This window comes from Melospiza melodia, chromosome Z (assembly GCF_035770615.1).
Source record: "Melospiza melodia melodia isolate bMelMel2 chromosome Z, bMelMel2.pri, whole genome shotgun sequence".
Lineage (NCBI taxonomy): Eukaryota > Metazoa > Chordata > Aves > Passeriformes > Passerellidae > Melospiza > Melospiza melodia.
In genome coordinates, this window is record NC_086226.1 from 56,779,904 (window position 1) to 56,798,224 (window position 18,321).

Below are 18,321 nucleotides of genomic sequence, written 5' to 3' on the forward strand. Positions count from 1 at the left end.
TAGTATTTTACTGAAGAAAAACCAAGTACTGAGAGAAAAGAAATTTTACATAATTATTTATTTTGAAGTTTGTTAAGATGATGCTTTTAAGCACCACAGGCTCTGCAGAGAGACAGAAAGTTTTTTTTGAAAAAAAATTAATTTTTGAATTAGTAGAATTGTGCCCCAATTTCTGGCTGAGTACACTTCTCTTCCATATACTGTCTGGTGTGTATCTCTGACTTGTTAACCATCCAGGAAGTTGTTTGAACATTTCAGTTTAAGAATGGGCTCTTTCTGTCTGCATAAAACTTACAAGTCTTGTGGTGTCTTGTTATGGGGCCACGTGGGGATGCAGTCTTAGTGCAATCATGCACTTAAGCTATATTTTGCTTGCAAAATTACTTGAAAAATCTGTCTTTACAATAGACAAAATACAATTGCTTGAGTTTAATGGCATATTTGATCTGGCTCTGCAGTCTTGTTTGGTGCTGTCAGGTGAAACTAGAGTGAAATTTTTACCCAGTGAAGTGATTCACCCTAGCAGTAAAAGCAGAAACAATTTGAAGGTTGAATATCTGTCAGTTGTTTCCCTCACTGTTTTCATTTGTAAGTATTTTGGTGTGGTTTAGCCTGCTGTTAACAGTCCTGCAGTAGGATATGGCACCAGAAAGCTTTCTGGGTTTATGTAGCAAGACACAAACTATGAATTTCATAGCAGCCTTGAAAGAATCCCTGGGGAAGTGATGATCCCACAGCCCAGTTCAAGGATGGAGATGCATATCCCAGGCAGCCATGAATGGAAATCCCTGCATAGATCTTGCATTTGATCTTTAAGCTAGCCAAATATGCTGGCATTTCTTTAAGATGAAACTACACATGAAAGCTGAAACAATGTTAGATAGCAAATTCTCAAGTCAAGCATAGACAGAGATTTGCATTGGCAATAGTGGCATTTAACCTCTTGTGGAGATGGATCAATTTGTGTACCTGGAATAAACCTATCTGTCTTCTTTATTTTTTTTTTCTGGAGCTAGTTTTCTGGCTTATGAATTGAAGCATCTAAGCAAGAAGTCTTGTGGGGAAAGGGGGAGTGAGGGAATTTGTGGCTGAGAGATAGAAGGAGGTAGGCAGGACATCTTTTCAGGTGTTGTGAGCTGTCAGATTATCCTCAAAATTCCTCAGTACCTTGCTTCTTCCTTCTTGGACTTAGCCTTTTAGGCGGCAGGGCTAGCAGGCAAAAATGAGAGATTCAGCAGTTCTTTTAATCAATGGTAATAACACCTAAATGTTAGTGTCAATTTCAATAGAAACAAACCACTGTATCATAATCTGTAGTGGTGTGAGCAGGCCAGCCCTTCCTTTTGTCTCTGGACCATTGTTACACTTGAGGGATCCTGTCCTTTGTGCCAGGCTGGGGCTCCAGCTCGGCCCTGGCCCAACAATCTAAAATGTGCTCCATGTGATGGTGCAGATGGCTGGGGCTCAAAGTGAGAGGTGTGTGTTGAAGCCGAACTTCTGCCACTACAATGGCTTCATTTCTGCTCCATACTAGCTGGGCAACTGCAGGAGCTGAACTGGAACTGTGCAGATCAACATCTCTAAAAACCATTTTTATGGAGCAGAGGCACTACAGATGTAATATGCTTGGGAAAAGCTGCAAAAATAAATTTCGATATCTTCATCCAGGCATTCAGAACAGGTTGCTGTCTCAAAGTGCAATTTTGAAAGTTTCTAGGGTCTGGGTGTTGGCCGCAGCCTGTGAACTGCTTCTGAGAACAAAAAAATCCTATGATAAACAACAAGCAATATTTCACTCACCCCATGAGTGAAATCTGGAATACAAGGGTTATTTTAAGGAGTTAGATTACACATGAAGCTCCAGAAGGAAACGAGCTCTCTCTTCTTCAGCAATGCTGGACTCCAGCATGCTGGAGGGCTCTCTGCTGGCAGTGGGTTCAATGTGGGAGAAAGCAAATGCAAAGGTGGGATCTGCTCAGATGGAGTCATGCTCTTAAGTGCAGAGCGCATCTCAACATCCTGTTGGCTTGAGGATTCTGGTGTCACTTTTCCTTTTTGGTTTATGTGCAGATTTAAAGAAAAGTGAATGTTGTAGTTCCATATCTGTTACTAAATAGAAATAGTAATTCTTACTCTTGTTCTTCAACAAGAAGGAAAACAGCTATGAGTAACATAACTAATTATGACAAAGCCTGCCTGATGGCATTTGTTAGTTGAGAATGGATAGATGGATTGAGAAAACCCAATTTTCTAGGTATTCTTCAGGTTAGGAACATAACATTGGTGTGGTAGGCAGTCACTCAACCACAGAAACCAGTGTTTTTGGCATAAAAATTGTTAATATGAATTCATAAAGACTGTAGGGTAGAAAAAGTCTGAGTCACCTAACACTGGTATATTGTGAGCAGTTATGTTAATGATATGATTGATATAACATTGAACACTCTGAAGAGGTATTTCTTTAACCCAGGAATAGTAAATTAAAAGGAGTTTTTTTCTGGAACACAATTTTTCTTGATAATGAGGGCTACGAAGGGCACAAAACAGGATGCCAGCTTCAATTTCACACTATGAAATTGTATAGTAGTGCAAATTTTTTTCTGTCAGAAAAGCTGATTTTTATGAGCCCTCTGACTTACTTCTCGTCTCATAAGCCGTTTCTCCTCAGCTGTGCTGCCAGATCAATATGGTCATCCTTTACTGCAGAGTAAAGATTAAAGATTCCAATAACTTAATTTAAATTTGGTCCTTTAACAGAACAAGCATAGAGGACAAAAAAGTTTAATTGACATGACCATATTTAAAGAAAGTCTTCATCCATGTGCTCAGCTTGTTTGAATATGAACACCTAAATGACTGAAGAAGGAAACAGAACTTTTGAAAATATGGTGATTTTTCAGTAGTGTTTACCTTAACCACCTTTAGGGTTTAAAAAAATATATATTGAGCAAGTTTAATAGATTACCACAGTGTCCTGAGTCTCCAAGAGACATAGAATCCTGAAATGAGAACTCAGTGTGTGTGCATTTTGATTATGTAGTTTTGTGTGTCTAAAAATGAAAAGAAATAGCTGGGGAATTCCAGTGAGCAATAAACTTTATCTCAGGCAATGGCAGCAAGAAAATATCTGCAAATTTGGGATGACTTTACAGTTTGAGTGTGTTTTTGACATTTATGGTGGAACTTGGCTTGGCTTAATTAATTTCCACTGGTGCATAATGGTTGCTCTGGGAACAGTTATAAATTTCCTTTTTAAGTGAAAATCTACAATTTTGTCTGTTAAATCTTACTGTGTTTACAGGGACACAGGAAGATTTCCATGGGGCTGTGGCAGTTCATCATTAGAAAACTGCCCTTCATTTCTACACATAAAAATTGACAAGACAAAAATGCTTTCTTTTCTTAGTAAATTGTGCTGATGTTTATCTAGTGATATAAAATCTCTTCTTTGGTCTTTTCTCTGTTTATGAGTGTATTCGTAATAGATTAAATCTATTCAGTGGAACAGATTCTGCTTACAAGAATAAAGCCACAAACATTTGTGGGAGAGAAACACAATTCCTGATGTAGGTAAAGGAATCACATCATCATGACATACCCTCTGATATATGGAAGTGTTGTACAAGCTGGAGCTAATCTCATTGAAGCACCCCTGCCCACCAACCCCACAGTGATAAATCTGTACTTGCATGCATTTGTGTTATGTGCTGTTGTCAAAATTATGGCTGTCTTCTATAAACTACTGCAAAACATCTGGCAAAAGAATTAGCAAGTTAGATGCAGAGCTACATTAGTGAATATTTAGTCTAGCACTCTTCTCTGGGTCATGTTAGCACCCACATAATGATCGGATCCAATGCCATATGCACGCCTGACCTCAAGTGATTACACCACGATAATTTTTATGTGTCTTGTCTTTGCTGTCATTTTATCCTGAGAGTGTTCTCTCCAGTTAGGCTTGTGTTTTCCCTAAAATTGCCACAGCTGAGTATATAGATGTCTTCTGAGCACACATTGCTATGTTAACTATTTAGGCTCTGGCTGGAGTTTTTCAGGGCTGTGTTGGGATTGGAGGCTAATGTGTGTCTTCCTGCACACAGTAAGGATCAAAGTGAGTTGTTTTGGTGTTTTTAACCCCTTCCTACACTGACTGTGCTGGCAGGTTGGTCAGTATTTATCACAGTGGCTGAAGATGCACCAGGATGTCCCAAGGCCAACCTCTCACCAGGCAATATAGTTTGCATTTCATACTTTTGCTGGGCAATACCACTTCTCAGCTTGGCTGCTATCAGCCAGGGCCTTGTAATTATGTTGGTGAGTGTCTGTGCGTGCTGTTGTTCAGGCTGGGCAGAGCAGCACGGCCAAGCAGGGATCAGCAGAAGGTCTCAGAAGGGTACAGAGTTACTCTGCACAAAGTCAGTCCAGCTCCTCATTAGTGACTGGGACTTTTGCAGCATAAGGAGCTTTGGGAAAGCATCTATAACCTTCTGCAGATCAAAAGACCAGAACAATTATCTCATTTTGTACGAAACAGGTCTTTCAATGAGCTGTGCCACTTCTGTTCCCTTATGTCCACTTGGTCACATTCCTGATAGCAAGAGATTTATAAATATTTATATATATATATTTACACCAACAAGACAGAATGCCAAGCATACTCAAAAAGTTTTGAGAGAGTATTTGGGAGATTTGGTTTTATGGGGTTCCCCTTTACAGACTACAGAATATCTTGCTTCTCCTCCAGCTGTGAAAAGACTCCCTGTCCATAAATTGCCATCTCAGGAGGTCTCAGTCTTGCAACTCCTAAACTGGGTGGCAATACTAGACAAAAAGTGTTGTCTAATGAAGAAATTGCACTTAAAAAGAAAAAAAAAAGACAAATACAGGGACTACTGGAGTACTTTAGTGAGGTTTAGAAAGAATAGGGCAAATAATACATATCCAAGGTGACAAAACCTGTAGTCTGTAAACTATGCTACTACATATACCAGAGGTAGTTAATTTATCTGTTTTAGGTGAGTGATGCTTGCTGCTCAGACCACACAAGGCAACGCCAGTGGGTGTGGCATTAATGCTGTGGGCTTGCTTTTGCCGCAGGATTCCAGCCTGCTTCAATGCATTTCTGAGAAACTAGGTTTGCTGGTATGATGCTATCATGGAACAGGAAGGATTGGCTGTGAGTTTTCAGTTGCCAGTGTGTGATCAGCCTGAGCAAAAAAAAAAGACTTCAGGCCAGAGATCAGTGAAACTGTGAACAAGAATTTCCTGGTTTCTACTCAACTTTACGTCTCTTAGATAGTGAATTGTTGGTGAATTTTTTAACCAAAAAGAGGGAGGTAGATTGACAAAAGATTTTGCCATCATTTATTTTCCAGTCTGATAATTTAGTCCCATCTGGTTTACAACACAGCTTGCCAAACACTTGAGTAGCCTGAGAGGAAGGTGAAGTAGAGGAAGTGGGAATATTGACAGTTTTTATTGCTCCAGAAAGGGCAACTGAATGTCTAGTAGGGAGTAAAAGACAGAAAAACCACAACTAATTTGAAAACAATCCGTTGCTAAAAATTCAAATAAAGGGTTTGTTTTGGTTTTTTAAAAACAGGGTCCTACTGTCAATATAGCTTATTCTGTGCAAAAATTTCATTATGTCAGAAGTTATGTCCATTCCCAAGTGTCCATTTAGCAAAAAGAAGATTCATCTTTGGAGGGAAAGGTAAAAAATAGAATGCTCTGTGTTTATGACAGAGAATTTCTGTGCTTGCTAGAGGTACCTTCAGGCAGCCATTCCACGAGTCTGACAATAAGCATGTAGTCTGTAACTATGGTTTTTTGGAAACGTGACAAATTGGAGAGGGCCTGTTTTCTAAATGAGATCCTGTGGAAATGTATTGTTTTGACAGAGTATTGTTCAGGAAGAAGGACTCACCTTCAAAAAAAGGAAAATAACTTGACAGTTGAAGCTCTCAGCTGGGATTTGTGAGACCTAGGTTTCAATTCCTACTTTTTCTGATTTAGCCTAAAGAATGAACTCAGACTTTCCTAAAATCTAGTTTTAGTGACCCATCTAAAAGACTATCAGTTATTTCAAAACTTGTCTGTGCTCATCTGTTTCTGTCTTTCTCTTTTTTTTTTTTTTTTTCAGATTATTTTTTCAGTTTTTAAATAATAATAGTAAAAAAAAAGAAAGTAAATCCTTGGCTTTGTCCTGATGCAAGACAGGAATACATTTTACATCTCAACATTTGCAGGACAGGGAATCAATTTTCTGCCCAGCTCTGTCTGGAATATAATTATGGTAATTTTAATATCCTCAGCTTTAATTCTTTTTATTGATCCTGTTATTGACCTGTGTCTTCTTGTTACTGTGTAAATACTGGCAAAGAAACAGGTAAAAAATAACAGTTACCAGGTGGCATCAATTAGTTTTTTAAAATTTTTCTGAATAGGGAAGGAAAGAACGTTTTTTTGGTGGAAGTCCAAACCTTTCCCATTCTCTTCAGTGTAATCTTAAGTCCCCAGTGTAATCATACCCTTTCTTAATTGCAAGTATGTTCTAACTCTACTCTCAGATTCACACTGGTGCCTAAAAAAATCTGTCATGGCCTAAAGAATGCTAACTGGGGTCATCATAAAACAAAAATAAAAGTCCTATGTCCATATTGAAGTCATAATATAGGGGAAAAAAAAAGCCAGTAATGGACACTGCACTGACTGCAATGATTTCCATAGTTTTTCAAATATTACAACAGAATTAACTGCTTTGCTTAATGGTTGCAGAAATCAGGGGTGGAAAGGAGAGAGGATAAGCTCACTCCAATTGCGAGTTTACACATGACATAAATTCTTGACTAGCTGCATCTGGGCCATTTCTGAGCTTCTTCATTTCAGATGTCAGAGCACGTCTGGCATCCAGGGCATACACACCACAGTCCTTGGATCCCGTCTGTTTAAGTATGTTTTGTGCATAATTAAGTGGGTGAAGGGGAGATTGCCTTTGTCAAGCAACTTGGCAGATTGCTTCTCCTGCATGGTCAACGAGAAAAAAATTTCTATACCCGTGTATGCAGTCAGACATTTGTTTGGCAGAAATGTACACCTTTTCTCTTTGGGTAGTCAAAGCCAGCTCTTCCCACAAAAGCTAACTGCAACTAAACTGTTGGTTTTGAGCAGGATTATTTTCACTGGTTTTATTCTAGTAGAATTACCTCATGCAGGCAAAAGGCATTATCTCTTAACTAACTTAACTTAACTTAACTTAACTAGTCAAGCTGCTTGTTTTCATGATGGGAGTGAATGGCTTTGATACAAGCAATTGCAAATTGCAATTGCAAATGAATGGAACAAATCCAGGGACCACTTGTCAGAGGGGGTCTTTTTCTGTTGCTCTGAGCTTCTGTTGCTCCTGCTGGTACTTCTGATTCCCATGTGTAGATGTGGGAAGCTGGAGGGAGGCAAAACTGTAGTGCAACATGGCAGTCGAAGGATGTGCAGCTCTATCATGTACTTGGTGTGCATGAGGATGGCCAGGACTGCGTCCTCTGCATCTGGCCTGGGAGTTGTCTATGGTGGTGTTTTTGGGGAAAGCCAGGAATGGGTGTTGGGACAGTCCCAGGCCACGGCTCCAGTGGGGGTCTGTAGCCAGTACAGGTCAGCTCTTTTACTCACTGAACCAGGCAGGACAGCGCAGATTGTAAAAACCCAAAAAAGGCCCTGAACTTTTGTGGCTCAGAAATGTGTTTTTTCTGAGAGCATGTGACAAAATAGAAGGTAAAATAATAAAGAAAACCAACTGAAGCCTTCAGAGGGAATAAGGGACTATTTTTGGTTAGAAGTTTAGGAATAAAAAAAAAGTTAAAAGTAAAGCCTACAGACAATGAAATGAAACTTAATCTGTTTGCAGGACCTCTGGACTAGACTGTAATCTCTGTTAATGTCACATTACTTTCCAAGGATGAAATTTTGAAATTAACTCTTGTTAATTATTTTGTTTCTTTTGCAACGACTGTGCTTTTCTCCCATCATGAAAGATTTGTAAGTTGTACAGTTTGGTGTTCTTGCACATATACTGTCTTAGCTTTGTCAATGGGCAAATATGGGCAATAAAAAAGAAAGTTTTGAAATCCAGATTCAGGTCATTTTTGCATTTAGATATTTGGAAAAGAGTAGGAGAACAAAAAGGGTCTTCTTGAGATTAGCATTTTTTGTTTTATAGTTTTTTCCCTTTTGAAATTGTTGTTTGGACAAACCAAAACATGACAAATATAATGAGGAGAGGGGTAAGTAGAAAATTTAAATATCTTAGAAATTTGAAAAGGTAAAGTTTGAGTACAGTCATGCAACTTTACTTTCACAGAATATAGATTACTTGGATGTGGACGGGGATATTTTGAGCTTGGTCTGTCCTGCCAAATTTTGTCTGTAGAACATGTCTTTTTTAGTAATAATCTTCATACTCATGTTTAAAAACAGGTTGTCTGCCATGTTTAAAGGCAGGTTGTCTGGTTCTCCACCCATGTAGCTCAATACGGACAATGACTTATAAAGGATTTTGCTCTAAGCAATAGTTTCCCTGAAAGTGGGAACACAAAAACTTCAGAGTTGATTAATAGTCTCTTCTTTTCCTAAATGAGTTCAAATTAAATTGATATAAAATGGACGTTGTCTTGGATATCGTAGTATATTTTGTGGGGCACAGGCTGGGTCACGCAAAAATATTACCTTATGGAATTGAAAATGTCTCTTTTTTTTCATCAGAGGGCAGTGGGCTTCATATTCACTACATAATCAGAACAAGTATCTGTTCAATTGCTGTGAAAGTGCTGCCATGTGAATACTTATTTTGGCTTCCAGGACTCCGACATCTTGGTGAGGGAAATTACTGCCCAAAATGTAACCACAGTGAGCACAAAATTTGTGGGACACGCTGATCAATCTGTATGAGGAGTCAAAAGTATAGGGAATAGAAATTCCCTACATCACACACAGATAAAAAAAATGGTTTTGAGGGCATGTATATCCAGTCCATACCTCATGGAATTCTGTCGGTCCTGACTACTTCTCCAGCTGGAGTGATTAATAAGTACTCAACAAAAATCACAATGACTGTGATATCAATTTATCCCTTCACAGGCAAAGGTTCTGCTTGAATGCCTCTGGTAGCCAATATCCCCTCAGCAGCTCACCTGTTGGGGCTGCCAAGGCAGCTCCTGCCAGAGCCCAGGCTGCTGCCCTGGCTAGTGACATCTTTAGGATTTCCTAGGTGCATAAAATACTTGAATGGATTGCTGTTAAATGCTTATGTAAATAAAATTCTGAGCTAACAGTGAAAAAAAATCACTGGGTTTGGGATATACCAGGGTTGTAAGAAGCAGCAGCTGTAGTTACACTGTTTAAAGCCACAAAAAAGCAAAATATCTGTTTTCAAATTTTCTTTCTGGTCAGTGTTAGGCCATGATTATGTTCTTTTTATTTCTATAGGAATAGGATGAGACATTGAACAATGGTGAGACCAAAGGGCAAACAACTGTCTGCTTTAAACAGTAGAGTGTGATGAGACTTCTCATACTCCTCACCTAAATTTGCTCTTTTAAGTGACACAGCTTGAGTGTTCAGAGTGCTTTGCTGTCTTGACTCTGCTAGTGTCAAGAGCTGTTGGCTAGTTCATGAGCTGTTGGCTTCAAGACATATAATCTGTGGGACTTTTGTGCTCCACTTTCATGATATTTTATTGATAAGAGTTATACCAGAATTTTGGACAGTAGGTGGCTGGAGACATGTATTCCAGCCCAAGGCAACTTAAACTCATGTCTCCTACATCAGGTAACGCCCAACTAGACTCATAGCAGAGTGGATTATACTTCTAATCAATCCTTTGAAGCTATGTGCCCATATATCAAAAAAGCCCTATGAGCTATACAGAACTAGGAAGGATTAGTCTGTAGTCCTTGTGTGCTGACAAATATTTATATTTTTATCACAATTGTCTCTATGGAAATCATAAAGAAATCTGTAAATGGATGCAGGAAGCCCAGACCTCTGCTTCGAAAATGAGTGCACCAGAGTAAATCAAAAAGTATGACTGTAGTTTCTTGCTCCTCCAGTGAGCTTCTGTGCTGGCACAGCTTCAGCAGCTGAAGTAAAGGATGCCCCTACTGATAACCTCTAACATGGTGCTTACAGCCCTCAGCTTGTGAGTGAGAGACATGAAAGTGAGTTGCTCTGCTAAGAAACAGACTTTCCATTTCTAGATGAACAGCTGTTTGTAAAAAGATGGGTGTCAGAATCATAACATTATTTAAATGCAATCAGCTGAAGAGGTATGGTGCCTCGATTCCCTAAAGAATGTTGTGTGTTTTTGTCAGCTGTGCACACTAATGTACTAGGAGGAGGGGCATAACTCAATTTTAACACTGATCCAGGCAATGTTTGCCTATGAGTAATGACAAGGAAGTCAAGAACAGGTAGCCTATATTTTGAATTATAGCTCTTTACACCTGTTCAATTTTTCAAAATCCCTATCTAATACCCTGGATGGATTTATCGATAATTTCATTGTAGATAAATCTTTGTAGAGAGGAGTCTGTCTTCAGCTGGAGAGGCTAGCACTTTTTAACTAAAGCCTCCCGTGGGTTCAGCTCACCTGCCTAACTTTGAAGAAATGACTTGGTTTCAAGCAGAGGGAAATATGTGAAATGACTCTTAGGTTACCCATGCACCTGATGAAACCTAGCTGGTACAAAAATTTTTTTATCCTAATGATCAAAATGGATGGACATATAGAATGAATGATTTTTTTGCTCCCTAAAGATACTGGCTGAGACATACTGATATAACAGTACCAGTAGAAGCAGGTATTTAAAAGCGGATTTTTCATTTTTAAAGAGGAGACTTTGGCCTTCAATCTGTTCCTATTCAAACTTTTAAACTTCATTAGTGGCCAGAATGAAATAAAATTCTGCACTAAGACTTTAATTTGGCTTTACACAACATTTTTAGGAAGTCTAAGATCAGATCAGGTATTACTGTAAATCTGTAATATTCTCTCTGAATTGAATTGTGACATACGCTCTGGGCCTAGTAAAACAACATAAAATGTACTGCTCTTTAATTCTGTACAAGTTTTGCTGTTGAGGCAGACAATAGGTGCATCCACTTTACCCTTCCCCCAGGCCTAAGCTGTGTGAATGACCTTAGGGAAAAAACAATGCAGCTTGTACCAGGCTCAATGAGAGGGGTGTAGCATCTTCACACTGGGGTTGCCACAGCACGGGATAATACCTGGTGAATCCTAATTCCTTTATATAGATAACTACCCAGTAGAGGGCTGCAGCCCTTGAGAAAACCTTGCTACAGAAAAGAAAGATATGAGATATCTCAGCGAGATAATTTAACTGACCAAAACTTTAAAGCATTTTCTTGTTGCAATAATTTTAGTGAAGGGTGTGATCACTTTATATTAACTCTTATGTGCTTTTGCACTTATAATGCAGTTAAGATATTCAAACTATGGTACTGTTCAGGAATAATCATAAACAGTTTTTTTTTACTGCAGTAACTTAATCTACTTTAAGTTATTGGTACAGATTTAGTCTACCAGATTAGGTAACACATCAGTTTTAACTATGTAGGTAATATGGCTCCTCTCTCAAAACAGGAGGATAAATTCTAACGACTTTCATAAGAAGGATTCCTGTTTTAGAAAGCCTGAACCAATCCATAAAGAGATATTTAGAGTAATATAACTTGCAAAATCTCAGCATATAAAATTTTTTCTCATTCTGAAGCAAAGGGTGAATGGGAGGGAAAGCTTTCTCTCCACTTACAAAATAAATACACTGCTATGTGCTAAAAAACCCCAACTGATTTTCAATTCTAAAAAGGTCAAGCAAACAATTTATGTTAAGTGTTTACACCAGCATCAGCAGTTCAAGATGATCACTCAGTCTTCTCGAAGAGACAATCAGCTCATGAGATGGATGTATTATCTATAGGTTGATTTTGGGAAAAGTGCCACTTATCAACAAAATCCTCAAGACCCAAAAAAACAAAAAAACCCCTAACAAAATAAAACAACAGACAACCCCCCCCCCCCCCCACCCCCAGCTAAATAAAAAGTAACTGCCCAGTGGAAAGAAAGATAACATATTATTACACCAGCATATTATTCAGTTACAACGAGAACCTCAAAATTATGAAGCCAGTTGCCAAGATTTTGCAGAGAATGGGTTAATTTTAAACATATGGGAAAAAAACCCCAGACTTTGTCACAAAATATCCTGTGAGCTTGCAGCCTGGCACCAGCTCCTGCTGTGCACAGCAGGAATTTCCCCTGCAAACTAGAGCATATACTCACAAGACACTAAAGAGGATCAGAATTCCTCCTGATCCTCCTTGAGGACTACATATTACCTCTGGCTTTGTCAAGAGGACATAGATCCATCCTGAAATGGGGTTGAAAAAAGTATTTATAAGCAACAAGATAGACACAGATTCAGTATTAAAAATGTTGAGTTTTGCTAGCGAAAAAATTCACCCAAGTAATTTAAGTAAGGACAATCAAAACATTCAAAATCCATCCTTCCTTCCTTCCTTCCTTCCTTCCTTCCTTCCTTCCTTCCTTCCTTCCTTCCTTCCTTCCTTCCTTCCTTCCTTCCTTCCTTCCTTCCTTCCTTCCTTCCTTCCTTCCTTCCTTCCTTCCTTCCTTCCTTCCTTCCTTCCTTCCTTCCTTCCTTCCTTCCTTCCTTCCTTCCTTCCTTCCCTCCCTCCCTCCCTCCTTCCCTCCTTCCTTCCCTTCTGCCACTTCCTTCCCTTCCGCCACTTCCTCCACTTCCTTCCTCCCTCCCTCCCTCCCTTCCTTCCTTCCTTCCTTCCGCCACTTCCTTGTTGTACTGATACAGACATTTTCTGTAGAAATGATGAAAAATATACCATAAGTATAATTACACCAGCAACACACTTTTTCCCCCTGAGAACCGGCAGAATCCATGCTTGTATTTTCAGCTACCTCAGAGGAAGATAAAGCAATAGAGAATCCATATCATGGCTAGAGTTGCAGTGAAAAAGTTGATAGATACTGCTGAATGTAATTTTGTAAGGCAGCAGAACTCATAGGTCAGAATGAAAAACGTATGAAAGAGTTTCTTCAGTGAGACGTGTGCTACCAAAATCCCTCTAAAATCAGCTTTGTATTATGGTTGAGGGTCTTTGAAGTCAGATATTCATGCTCACAGTGCTGGCTGCGCTGTATTTCTTACTAGTTCTAGGTGTTTGCTTATGTTATATGTCTCTGTGGTACTTTTTGAAGAAGCACAAAGAGAATTGTTCAGGTTTGGCCAGAACTTTGGCTTTAAAACTCTTTTGTACTGTTTTGTTTGTACCCTCACAAAGAGGTAGATTTGGTGTGAAGTGTTTGTACTCCTCGAGGTTTTCCTTTTAGTTGATCAGAGTGTAATGAAGACATTTCTGAAGTACCTTATAGTCAGAATCTCCTGCTAAAGCTACGTGTCCTGGAGGAAATCTCCAAAGAAAGGCTTACCTTGTCAGAGGAGGCCTCTTTGCTTTGGTTTATATCACGGGTGCTGTTAATTATCGGGTCCTTTAAGACAAGGCTCTCACATACCTCAATATTCAGCAGTGTAAGCTGTTTAGATAACAGTGTTGCTGTTTTCCTCTTCCATCTGCTACTACTGGACATCTAGAAGCCACATCTAAACTTACAGTAATAACTGAATGCCTTGGTGTCAATCTGTCCGCTCCTTTTTCAGGGATGTCCACCACAAAAAAAAAGTCTAATTTGGAATAACAGGGGTAGCAAAGCGCCTTTAGTTTTCAGATTTTTGGCCTGCTGCATCCTTTAACATAACTGTAGGATCACCCAAAGGCATGAACTTGGTTTGCTTTTTCTCCTCATCTGAAAGGAGACCAAGGAGAATCGGGACCTACTTATCCATGTGATGCATAGATCCTTGGACCTTTCAGTTCATCTACTGAAAAGATTAGGTCAGACATTATTTAATTAGCAGTGATTATTTCTGTTTAATATACCTCTATTTGACTGTTTGGGTTTTCTTCTGTTCGAAACACTTAAAAAGAAAATTAGAAATTCCCATTGGTGGTGGCATGTGAGGCAAGATAATTGAACAGCTCAGCAAAGAGTCACAAACCATGACCCTATATCCAGTTTGTCCCAGTGGGTAAAGGTGATTAGACCTAACATTTTGATTCAGGCCTCATCTTTACTTTAAAGCTTCACTTGACTGCTTTAAACAGACCACTGATTGCCTAGATGGATTTTCAGTGCTCCACAGCAGCAGTCTATTAACCTATTTAGATGGTATCTAAGGTAGTAATGAGATTAGAAACGAGAAAGGAAACCGGGAGAGAGGGAAGTCGAGAAACTCAAAAGCAGGTTAAAATTTTGGTACTTTTTATGAAAGTAACAGAAATAAGGGTCAAATTGTCCTGCAAGTGAGGGTGTCTAGTTGATATGAGGTAATCCTTTAAAGACAGTCATGTACTAGCTGTAATTCTGAGACAGGTTAATGCCAGATAACACAGAATTGTTAGAAGATTTTATGCATTTCTCCCCAGTGGCATATCCTCACAGACTAGCTGCAGCCCTTGGGAGCACTCTGTTTGCAATAAAACTAGTTTTTCTGGATTACAACTCTGTACTTTCCAAACTTTCACTAAGGTCATTAAACGCAAACTTGCTTCAGCAATTAAATTTTCATCAAACTCCCAATTTGACGGCCATGGCCCTAGAGCAGAGCAACTATTCCTGACTTCAGACAATCAAGTGCTACTTTCTCCAAGAGGAGGTTTTCTCTCAGAGCTATGCTGTCTTTGGATCCAGGTTTTACACCTTTAAAACACTAGTGAATTTTAATTAATTCCTAATTTATCTGTATTGCCCATTAAAAGTTGCCATCTTCACAACAGTAGGATCTGTTTCTCCCTCTCTTTGTATTGGGCCCATCTTTGTGAGATCTTGATGTTGTTTGTTAGCAAATGAGATGTTATTGTAAATCAGGTTTGCAACACTTGTAGTTGCTAATTTTCAGGGAATCCCTTCAGGCCAGCACTTTGGGACCGCTGGGGATCAGAGGCTTTCCACAACAGGTTGTAGCTATATTTTGCCACTGCTTTGGTTAAAACAAAGGCTGAACATTCTACAGCCCTGCAGCAGGAGGCAATTTGTTTTTCATGGAAAACTGCAGCCTATTAGCAGTTGTGAGCACAAGCTATTGCCCATTATAGCCACTCTTAGAGAAGATTGCATGTGTACACACATGGAAAATTCTTCTGATTCACTTGGGCTATACAAATCAGGGAATGGCCATACTGAGATCGAAACCAACCTTATTTAAAAATCTGCCACTCAGCAAAAAGTCCAGCAAGTGTTATGCTGTAAAAATACTTCTCCAGAGAAGATGTTCTTAAAGCACGAAGATATCCTAAAACCACAAAGTAGGTATCAACTGCAGACAAATATGAGATCTGAAAAGTGGAAAAAAATTTCAAGGATTAACAGGGGAAACATAACACTCCAAAAAGCCTTTTTTTTTTTTTTTTTTTTTTCTTCTTCTAATAAGAGGTAAATGATTTAAGGGAGACCCTGGAACAGTATTATGAGCTTTGTTTGTTTATTTTGTCATGATTGAAGTACAGGCTTTGAGATAGCTAAAAGAGCTGGCTACACAATTAGATTTGTAAATCTTCACCGAACTGGCACATGAAGGGCAGGAACTATTTCTGACCATAGAATGAGATATATGTATACATGTAAATGTCTAGAGTAAGCATGACATTCAGATTAAATTTCTTGATGGGGAAGAAGAAACAAAATTTTCAAGGTGTTATCTGATGAAGAGTCCTAAGAAAAGTAATCTAGTTGCCTAGGAAAAGAAAGGTTTAAAAAGTAGTTGTTTAAACTATGTAAATGGATACAGCCATTTAATTTGCCATTTTAACTTTTGTATCAGTCATTGAAACAAATACATTATAAGCCTAGATTCTTTCCTAAAGAAAATATCTTTCAGTTCTTGTGAGGACAAAACGCTGCTTAGGAAATCCCATTCCTTTCAAGGAAGTCAATTTTGGGGAATTAGAGAGATGCTAACAGGCTTGTCAGATGTCCATGAAAAAAATGTAGATATTTAAGGGAGCAACAATGTTCTCTACATACTGTAGAAAATTACATCCTGTGTAGAAATCTCTATTTGTCAATCTCCCCACCCCCCTACCCTTTTTTCCCCCTTCACAAAAGAGTGTGAAGATCCCCGATAGTGAGTTGAGGTATACTGACAATCAGCTTGATTTTTCTGTTACACCTTCCACGGTAGTAAAGGTAGATCCCTGCAGGTACAGGAAAACATGGCTTTAGAAGAAATTTCTCATTTAATTTCTGAGGACTGTTAAAACGTACCGAAAAAGCCAATTTTGCTAGTTAGGTACTACTAAAATTTTCTATTAAATGAAGAAAAAACAACGGTGAAATCATACTTTCAAGCCCAAAGAAAAGTGGAAACTTTCTGTTCTGCTTCCATTCTGGAAAGCACAGTACAAGTAGTGTGAAAATAACCACAGATATTTTCTGTTGGTAAGACGCTGGGAAAGTATTTTGAGAATCTCCTCTTCATCCTTACTTTACTTGAGAAGCTGAAATCAAAAGGAGGAATTCTTTCTGCAGTGAACATGCACATTTTCCCCTTCTATTCAAAAACCTTTCTGAGCCATTGGAATGCATTTCTGGCGGGCAGTCAGGAGCACAGGAAATTTCAAAGGAGCTGTGAATAGCTGTTAACAGTTACATTCAGAAGAGAGAAGGTAGAGGAAGCTAGAAAAGCTAGAGCAGGAGTTTGTTCCTTACCTAGCAGGAAAAAGTAATGGTTTTGGGTTTCTACGTAGCTTTCTAAAATAATCTTTTTAAAACCTAGATTTCCCCTGTTTTATGATTTTAGCAACACAGATCTTCGACTTAGCATTTCCCCGTCAATAAATTAGACGGTTGTCCTGTAGTTTGAAGTTTCTCCAAGATTCTTTTTTGGCATGTTTGATGTCCTAGTTGTAATATTGATGTCAGCAGCCTTCTGCAACCTAGCAGCTTAGGATCCTGCTTAGAGAGAAAATACACACTATATATCTGCTGTCTCAGCCCCTAAAGCTAATTTACTTACCATGCCATCTTGAAGTACGTGCTATGTTATGCAGAGTCCTACAAACACACTTGTAAGGGAAGGAACCAATTCCTTTTTACCATGGATAACAGCATCACAGTCCCTGCTAAGCACAGTGAAAACAAAATGTTTATTTTAAAAAGAGCCTATAGGTAAACAAGTAGAATAAAAACTTCTTTGGAAATTTTCCATTATGTTTTTCGTAATGTTTATATGTTTTCACTGTGGCTATGTCCATCAGCCACAGAAATGTTAAGACATTAACCCCCCAAAACACAAACCAAACAAACTCTCCAAGGTACAAGTTCTCCATTTTTGCAGCAAAGTTTAGCAACTTTATCACTTGCTTATAAAGCTCTGTTAAAAACAGTGCTCTTTTCCTAAATCCTGCCTTCACACATATATGTTTTTGTGTTTGACCACCTGAAAGTTATAAATAGTGAATTTCTTTCAACTGTATTGAAAAAAAAAAAAAGGAAAAATATTTTAAAATGGAGAAATATTGGAAATGTCTGTTGTACAAGCATTAGATTTCTTTTGGATATTTTTTATCCTCTCCTGGACCACAGGGAAGAATGGTAAGATGACCTCTTGACGCCTTGCCTTCCCCTTTTTGTAGCTCTGTAATTGCTTGATATTCTTTCAGTAGAAACGGAGAAACAGGGCTGTCCTTCAGTATTGTATTTTCCTCATGTTATTGCTTAACGCAGACTGAAGTCATGGTGATAGGAGGAAATGATTCTGTAACACCATGTTTAGTAAAAATTCACCTCTATTCTGTGGTCAGGGAGCTGAATTAATGTATTGCCAGCAACACTTTGGAAAGGACACAGAGAAAACCTCAGAGTCTTTTTCAAGTAACATTGCACCTTAAAAAATGATTTTAAGTGAAGAAATTTTGGGTATCACCAAAGTTTGAAAATATGATCATTGAAGCCTGTTTCCCTCACCTGTTAGTGGCTTTTTCCTATCAAGACCAAGTCTCTTCTAGTATAAAAATTATCTTTTTCAGGCACAGCATGTATATTTCATTTCCCAAATGACTTTTGCGGTTTAAAAAATATTTTCTTCAAGTGGTTGGAAAATAGGCTCTTTGAAAGCAGCAAGATTTAGCTGGCTTCCAGCATGCAAGACTTTTAATAGC